Raw genomic sequence first — 8,756 nt, forward strand, 5'->3', positions numbered from 1 at the left:
TCCCAGTACAAGAAAGACAGGGAGCTGTTGGAGAGGGTCCAGAGGAGAGCCACAAAAGCCTCTTTGGAAGGGTAGATAACAGCAGGACAAGGGGAAATGGTTTTAAGTTGAGGGAGGGAAGATTTAGGTTGGATTTCAGGGGGAAGTTCTTTACAGAGAGAGTGGTGAGGTGCTGGCACAGGCTGCCCAGAGAGGTTGTGGATGCCCCGTCCCTGGAGGTGTTCAAGGCCAGGTTGGATGGGGCCCTGGGCAGCCTGGTCTAGTATTAAATGGGGAGGTTGTTGGCCCTGCCTGTGTCAGGGGGGTTGGAGATTCATGATCCTTGAGGTCCCTTCCAACCTGGGTCATTCTGTGATTCTGTGATTTCACCTTCTGGATGCCTGAAGTAGTAAAAACAGTAACAGATTTGGCTGAACTTAGCAAACTCATATTAAAAAGCAGCATGGTGCAGTGGCTGCAGCCTTAGCACTGAGCACTACCTACATCGGAGTTATGTCTCCTTGTAAAATTGAGATGGATAACCTGTAGAGCTTACTGTACAGATGAGTGTGTACCTAGTGCAAATTGCATACTGCAAGGCTTTTACAACAAGTCTGTAAAGAGTTCTGCTAAGCATGTAAGAACATGGCTTTTGAAAGACTCTATAGGCAAGCCAAATCAGTGTAAATAATCAAGCAGAAGTAATGGCCACTTTTATGTCCTCATGCCGAGTCCTCTGCTAGAATTGAAATCTACTGTAAGGAAAACAAAGCCAGTAGGGATCTTCAGAGGAAGAACGGGAAATGCTGTAACTTAGGCAAACTCTCTCTTCATTTCACTTTAGTCTTGTACACATTATGAAACATTAACTGCAAGCATTACTGCTTTCTCTACTTCCGGTAAATAAAATGAGCACAGGCAGCTAGCAAAGTCTAGCTTTGTCTGTGCTGTTTCCCTTGCCACCATCTCATGCTAAACTTTACCCAGCACTGTTTACTGAGATAACACAACACAGATAATAGAGAAGAAAACTTTTCCTCATCCAGCTTACTGTGTACTCCAGTGCTCCGTATCTCCAGTGAAAGTCTTATCAAACATGAGTTGTTGTGTGTTTTTCTACCTATCTTTTTGGGGTGTGCATAAATTTATTCCTTCATTAATTAATCTATTTTCTCATCACTTGAAGGGTTATTTTATTTTTCTTAAAGAAACACAGAAGTCTTCATGTTTCTGGATGTTTGTGAGCTTGTAAAGTGAATTCCTGCAAGCCTTCTTTTTTCTTTCTTTCTTTCTTTTTTTTTATTTTTCAGAAACAAAGGGGTTCCACACTAAATTGGACAGACAGAAAGATCTTTAGTCCACTGAACCAAAAAGAGACATTTTATTAAAGCTGTATGAGCATTATGCTGCAAAAGGCAAGAGAAACAAGGCCCAAACTGATCTTTAAAGATTTAATGCGATTTTCATTTCTAATATCACATTGAAGGAGAGCTCACTTTCCTGTTTGTGGCTCGGGATGCACTAACTAAACATGTCCCTAGGAGAAAAAATAATATCTTCACTACAAATCGTGCGTCACGGCTCAATTGAAAAGTGTAATAATGAGGGAGCAGTGCCATCTGCAGGATGTCTTCCTGTATTCCTTGAACGTGTTACCGTGGTCAACCCCTCCATGCACCGTCGTGTGTAACTAAAATAGCGTCTCTAACCACTGTGTAGTATATATCAGAGTGCCCGTTCCAGATGCTTTGAACACATTTTACATTTTGCCCTTTTTCTTCTGTGTATAATCAGTCTGTAGCATGCCTACAAGCTCAGGGTTTGTCTGAAGGAGGAACAGCATTTTGTTTTGCATTTCTGGATCAGAATCTTTGATGACAACACAGTGCTCTGAGAGCAATGGTCTTCAGTGGTGAAAGGAAAACAATTATTTCCACAACAAAGATAAATTTAAAAAACAAAAACAAACAAACCAAAACAAACAAAAAAAAACAAACGTAAAAATCTGCAGTTGTGAGATGTAAAATCAGTAGCACTGTCTATGATTTCCTACCTGGAAAAAAAATGTTCCCAGAAGGTACCAAAGCAGTGATTATGAACAATATTGAAAAAAACAAAAACTACAGCTGATTTGTGGAACTTACTGACAGAGATTACAGTGGAATTTGTGTTCTGTGGGTTCAGAAAGGATGTAGACCACTGGATGGATGTTGCTATTAGAAAGGGTACTCTGGATGTGATTTCTTTTTGCAGGAAATCCCTAAATTTCTGAACTCCTTTGCAAGATCTTATGTACTGTTTCTTTCATTCCTTCCCTTGACATCTGTATTTATTTCTTCTGGGAATGCTACAACTAAGTGCAATGGACTTTCTCTTGACTCAGTGGATCCATTACACATATTTCTAGGAAAAAAACAACCATATATGCTTACAGGAATCATTCTCATAGTGTATTACGATCTCCAATGAAACAAAAAGAAAAAAGCCAATATAGGTCTAGTAAGCCATAACAAATATTAAGCAATATAACAGGAGATGCGTGGGACTTTCTCCACTTGTTACAGTGGAAATAGAAACAGTTTATTTTGCTACATGTTCCCTCATCTCTTAAAACAAACAAACAAACAAACAAACAAACAAAAACAACCCACCAAAAAACACAATACGGGCATATGGGCACACAGTGACAAAAGAAACACTGCATTAATGAATGTATTGTCTCCTTTTTGAGAATCGAAACAGAAGGCTTCCTACATTTAGCAATACTATTTAAGGTTGTGTGTGTTTTTGGTAATTGACTTAATCACTGAAGAGACAGAAATACAGCCTCTCTCATCAAAAGTTGTGGGGAGGATTCATGTATTCAGAGGACTAAAACAAATTCTCAGTGTCACTAAAATGCATCATCACAGATAAGCATATAAGTGACTTTATATTTTCCTCTTATTCGGTTCAGGATTTTTCCATATCCTGAACAGAGACGGGTATGCTGTCCATCATCAGTGATTTCCAGTGTTTTTTGTTTTTTTACCACTGCACTGTGCTATGGCCTTTAGAATGGCAGCAGTCCTGAAGTGCACAGTAAGCATCAGAGAAGCTGCGTGACATTCACACAGTGCCAGTCTGGCACTCTTCTTTTTTTCTGCCTTCAAAGGAATGAGAGACCCGCTAGCTTCCATCTAAAATGTGTTCATTTAAAGGCTATCACGTTCCCTCTAGAGTTCTCATACTACTTCCCCTCTTCTCAGATATAATCAAGGAGGGCTTCCAAAGTTAATCTGAGTTCTCCTAATCAAAAGAATGTTAATTTTACTGCCTTATCTCAATTTGACATTAGCAGAATTGATTACTACTCTGGGACAAGGGTTACGCCAAGATTCTTCTTCTGTTGTAGAAATATTTCATAGTTTTACAGTGTTTGTAAGATACCACCCTATTTCCCTTCCCCATTATCATCATTACTAATAATGTACGCTTGCTTCAATATTATCATTAGATCACATAGTAGTAGCACTGAATGACTGTTTTTATAGCTGACAAGTGCAAAGAGTGCATTAAACCTTTCCTCTTACTATTTAGTCCCTGCAAGAGATTTTAAGACCAAATGGAAATTTAATGCAAGGTATACTTTCTATTATGAAATTTATATATCTGGTCTGGAAGTGGTAATAAATTAAGCTGATGCATTGCATTGTCTGCTGCATACATACTTATTGTTCAATCTTCAATGCATGTTTCTGGTATTCATAAAATAATGTTACTTTCCAAGGAGAAAACTTTCTGATAAGAATACTTCACTTGAAAGGGACTTTTCTGTTACACCAAATTAAATGTAATACTATTTTGTTTTATGTAAAATTAGTACGCTTGAAATTCAAGATGATAGGCTACAAGGGAAGGGAAAAATCATGGAAAAAAATATCAATGGAAAATATTCAGAGTCTGCATTTCTTCTGCTGCACTTTTCCAACAAGCTAAGACCAGTCAAATTAACCTATTTCTAAATATTTCCTTTTTATACTCTCTTTCAGACTAGAGATACCACTGCTGAATCTGCTTTCCGAAGAAAGAAAATGTAGAAGTCACTTCTGCCCCTTTTGAGCCTTTGCAACGCCAGGTGTCATTTAGGGAAGCCATACCTGAGTGCTGAGCAGCTGAGCAGCTGCCTACAATCAGCTGAAAAAGCCTCAAACAACCTTCTTCTGAACCTTCCTAAGAACAAGTGGAAGAGTGGGGGAAGAGCGTGAGAAGTATCACATTGAGTGCTGCAGGACAATTTAAGCCCTTTTGAGGCCTGATTTCTGTCCTTGCTAGCTGTAATTGAGTCAGGTGCTTTGTCAGAACAAGGAATAGAAGCTTAAAGCCATGAATTTTATATAATCTTTTATGCTGGGAGAACCAATATGGCTTTTCTTAATAAAGCATTTAAAAAAATGCTGTTTGACAGTAATAAATCTTTTTTAGTCAGTCTGTCCCTTGTCTTAATCTGGGCATGTTTATTAGCATCGTTTCTCATGGACTGCTTCAGTAGGTATACAATATATTCTAATTGCATAGCTTCTATCCATCTATAATGCTGTTGAGTCACTTGCAGTCATATTCGAACGTTTAATAGTTTAACCTGGATATAAATGGTAGTCAAATCTTTTTCACCACACCCAAATATGTTCCCGACTAGTCATCAATTCTTACTTCTATTCCCCTGTCATTATTATAATTCCATTTTTACAGCAGAAAACCTCCCTCTTTAAAATGTTCTTCATTATCCAGAAATAAATGACACCACAATCATGCTTAATATACACGAGTTTTGTGTGGGTGTTTGTGAGTGTGTGGGTGAATGCATGTTCTTTCTGAAATTTTATCTTAAACTGAAAACCTGCACTTTGGTTCCAGACAGGAATGTAGCTCTAGTCCTAAGGAAAATTGGGAGAATAATATCTCCTGAAACAAAAGTAAAATATATATATTCAGCTTCAACTTCATCAGAATTTCACCCTCTTTGAACTGGAAATGTGAAAATATGAAAGAACAAATTTTGTGAAGCATGCTATGCATTCTGGGTTATACCAGAGTTGGTGTTATTCATCAGCATTTATTTACACCTAGGAAGAACTAGGTGACCATTCTGGGAATGTGTCTACAATCATATGATGAACATCCTTTCTTCTCATATGGATGCAGCAGTGCCTCACATAGCCCAGCCCGGTGCTAACAGTTCAGTAAAGGAAGCTATTCCAAAAGCAGTTTTTGGTGCCCCCCTGAGCCAAGAGTAATATTGCCCTTGAAAGCTGAAGCCTCTGAGGGGTTAAACATAGAGGTTTTATAGGCTGACTGTGGTTCATGGGCTATAAGCTGGGACGCTATAGTTGAGAGGCAACAATGTGAACCCTTGTCAGTCATGGTGAGTTTTTTAATGTACCAAGGGGGTGTATGCAAAAAGTTGAATGAAGACAAAAGTAAAAATGGACAGACTGTAAAGATAGCCTTTAATACTATGTATTTTTATTATGTCAACTTTTTACTGTTAAATTACATATCCCTACACAGAAGCCTTTCTGGATGGTCTGGATGGCTTAGTTGACTGAGGTTTATTATCTTTCTCAGTCTGCAATAAATATATGTTGGCAGTATCTTTTTTTTTTTCCTTTTTAGTTACTATACCCAAACAAGTCCTACCAACAAGTCTTCTAAGCCTGCATAACAGGTAAGATGTCATATAGAAGCCTTGATGTGGTAACAACACATATAGTGTATGTGGTTTATGTTTTTCTCCAGAAGATTAGATATTTGACAGTAATTTGCCAAAGTATATTGGCTCTATAAAGCTGAAAATCTAGAGGTTCTATAGTTCCCAAAAGATAGGAACTAATTAAATATATGCAGTAATTGGTACTGAAAAACATTTGTATACTATAGTCCATAAAAAATATGATCATAAGTAACCAATTACCATAAAGACAGCAAGTAGTAAAATAGTCAGGAACATAAGTTAAAAGTTCAGATGGTGTAAGAAATCCATCATTTCCTTTACAGTTCTGTTCATACTGGGAAAAATATAAGCTTGCTAGGACAAGATTCATTTTTATATATCTCCCTTGTTCATCACAATATTTCTTTAAATATGCTACCAAATTTTTAAGCTCGTCTGTGTAGAACCTCAGAATTATGGCTGCAGTTGATGAAAATAGGTTTTTAAGTTGCTTAATTACAGTAAATTAATGTATGCATATATATATAGTTTTAATCATGATTATAATTATTTAGAATTAAGGATTAAAAATAGTCTTTTCTTGCAGAAATGACAAGTCCAATTTTATAGCATATTTAAACAAATGCAGTATCTAAGTAAGTGCTTTCCTAGTATATTTGAGCACATTGTGGAATAGGAAAGGACATTGATTTGTTCAGTTTTGTTTGAATTAAAGCTTCATATGCTAAAGCAAGAGAATTACTGTGCTACTGAATTTTAAGTACCAAGAACTTTTAAAAAATGATCTGTATTTTATCATAACACAATCATAATTGCATCTAGAAGCAGAGTGACCTAATTATCTCAGTTTTTTCAATTTGTCAAAGTTAGATTGTCTCTGCCCCAGTAACAGCTCTTTTATTAGTTTTCCCTGCAGGTATCACTGAACGTTTCAGTATGGCTTTGTATTCTGACAGGGATTTTCCCAGCGTGCTTTTCTTATTGATGCCTTTTAAATCTGGCAGTCAGCAAGGTGATTGCCCTATGTGATTGCTGTAAGTTGGTCTGCTTCTCTTTCTTTCTAAATGGTAAGCTATTTTTAAGTTCCTATTACATTTTGACATTTTACTTCACTACTCTGCAGTGCATGCTTACTGCTTGTGAAAATGTTCCTGGTATGTGCAAATTCTGCTCCCTTTATTTAAAAAAAAAAAAGCCTGCAGATGTTGTTTACTTAGATTTTATTGAAGAATTTGATTGATTCTGTTTCACACAGTATTCTCCTGAAGAAACTGGCCGCTTATGGCTTGCATATGTGCATAGTTCTCTGGGTGAAGAACTGACTGGATGTCCAAACTTAGAGAGCTACAGTGAACGGGCTTCAATGAAATCAGCAACTGGTCACCACTGACATTACCCAAGACTCAGTACTAGGGTCAGTTTTATTTAGCATTTTTATCAGTTACCTGGATGTGAGCATTCTATGCAATCTCAGTGCATTTCACAGGCAATACCAAGTTAGGCAGGATAACTGATCTGCTTGAGGGTAGGAAGGCTCTGCAGAAGCATGCAGGTAGGCTAGGTCATTGGGCTGGGAAATTGCCTGGCAGAAGAAGATGTGGAGGTGCTGGCCAACAACTGGCTGAACATGAGCCAACAGACCAAGAACGTCAATGGCACCCTGCCTTGCATCAGAAAAAAAGCATGGCCAGCAGAACTAGGATAGTGATTGTCCCCGTGTATGTGGTGTACACTGGTAAGACCACAACTTGAAATCAGTTTTGGGCCACTTAGTACAAGAAGGCTGTGGAGTTGCTTGAGAGTGTGCAGAGAAAAGCAACAAAGCTTGTGAAGGGACTAGAAAACAAGTGTAACTAAGAACATAACTAAAGGAGCTGGAGTTTTCAGTCTGAAGACAAGGAGGCTGAGGGAAGACCTCATCACTCTCTAAATTATCTGAAAGAAGGTTGAAGCAAGGAGAGTCTCAGTCTCTTTTCTCAGGTGGCAAGTGATAGAATACAAGGCAATGGCCTCAGGTTGCACCAAGGGAGTTTTAGACTGGATATCAGGAAGAATTTTATCATGAAAAGGGTGGTCAAGCATTTGAACAGGCTGCCCAGATAAATTATGGAATCCCCATCCCTAGAGATAATTAAGAGATGTGGACATGGCACTAAGGGACAGTTTTTAATGATGGGATTTGGTTGGTCAGATTGACAGTTGGGCTTGGACATCTTTTCCAACTTAAATGATTCTATGTTCACATGATGCTAATATAAAAATAAATTACAAGCTTAGATAGTAGATATGGAAAAATATTATCTCAGAGAGGGCTCATTAGTATAAAAAGAATGGCTCCAAGATAAATAATCAAAGAAATCAGCTAGCCTAATAAAATTATCTGGGAGGCAAAAAAAAAGGTAACATAATAATTTGTAGTAAACATTTCTTAGGAAGCTAATATAGAGCAAAAATTGTTCTATCTATTCTAGGAAAAAAAAAAAAAAAGATTAAAAGATGAAAGCCAGTACTGACCAAAAATGCTTGAGAGTTACCTGTGAGGCATGAAATATTTTACTGATGCTTAACAGCTTAGCAAATAATAGCACTTGAATAATATTGTATGTACTAAATAGTGTCCTAAAGTCTTAAGACGAGGAAGTCAAAAAGATGTTTTGTATCCTTCTGAGCATACAGAAGTTTTGTTCTGCTAAGCAAAAAGCGCTGAAAAAGGTGAGGAGCTGAAAAAGCACAGAGAAGGTGAGGAGATGAATGACACTGTTTACTTCAGCTACAACATCTGCAAAATTATCACTTGCACATGCTAATGATCACTTCCTGTCAGTTCCCCATAAGCTTTATTTCAGGATATATTTGTTTGCTTGATCCTTTGTTACATATACAGATTGGAAGGAGCGGTCCTTGAGAGCAGCCCTGCAGAGGAGGACCTGGGGGTCCTGGTGGATGAAAAACTCAACATCAGCTAGCAGTGTGCTCTTGCAGCTCAGAAAGCAAATGGGATCCTGGACTCCGTCAGAAGAGGGGTGGCCAGCAGAGACAGGGAGGTGATTGTCCCCCTCTACTC

General features: G+C 37.9%; 1 protein-coding gene across 1 annotated transcript in view; it reads right to left on the reverse strand.

The window, feature by feature from the left end:
* The window catches only part of NR0B1 (nuclear receptor subfamily 0 group B member 1), a 128,497-nt gene that overhangs the window by 32,178 nt on the left and 87,563 nt on the right, over positions 1–8,756 (reverse strand).

This window comes from Meleagris gallopavo, chromosome 2 (genome assembly GCF_000146605.3).
Source record: "Meleagris gallopavo isolate NT-WF06-2002-E0010 breed Aviagen turkey brand Nicholas breeding stock chromosome 2, Turkey_5.1, whole genome shotgun sequence".
Classification (NCBI taxonomy): Eukaryota; Metazoa; Chordata; class Aves; order Galliformes; family Phasianidae; genus Meleagris; species Meleagris gallopavo.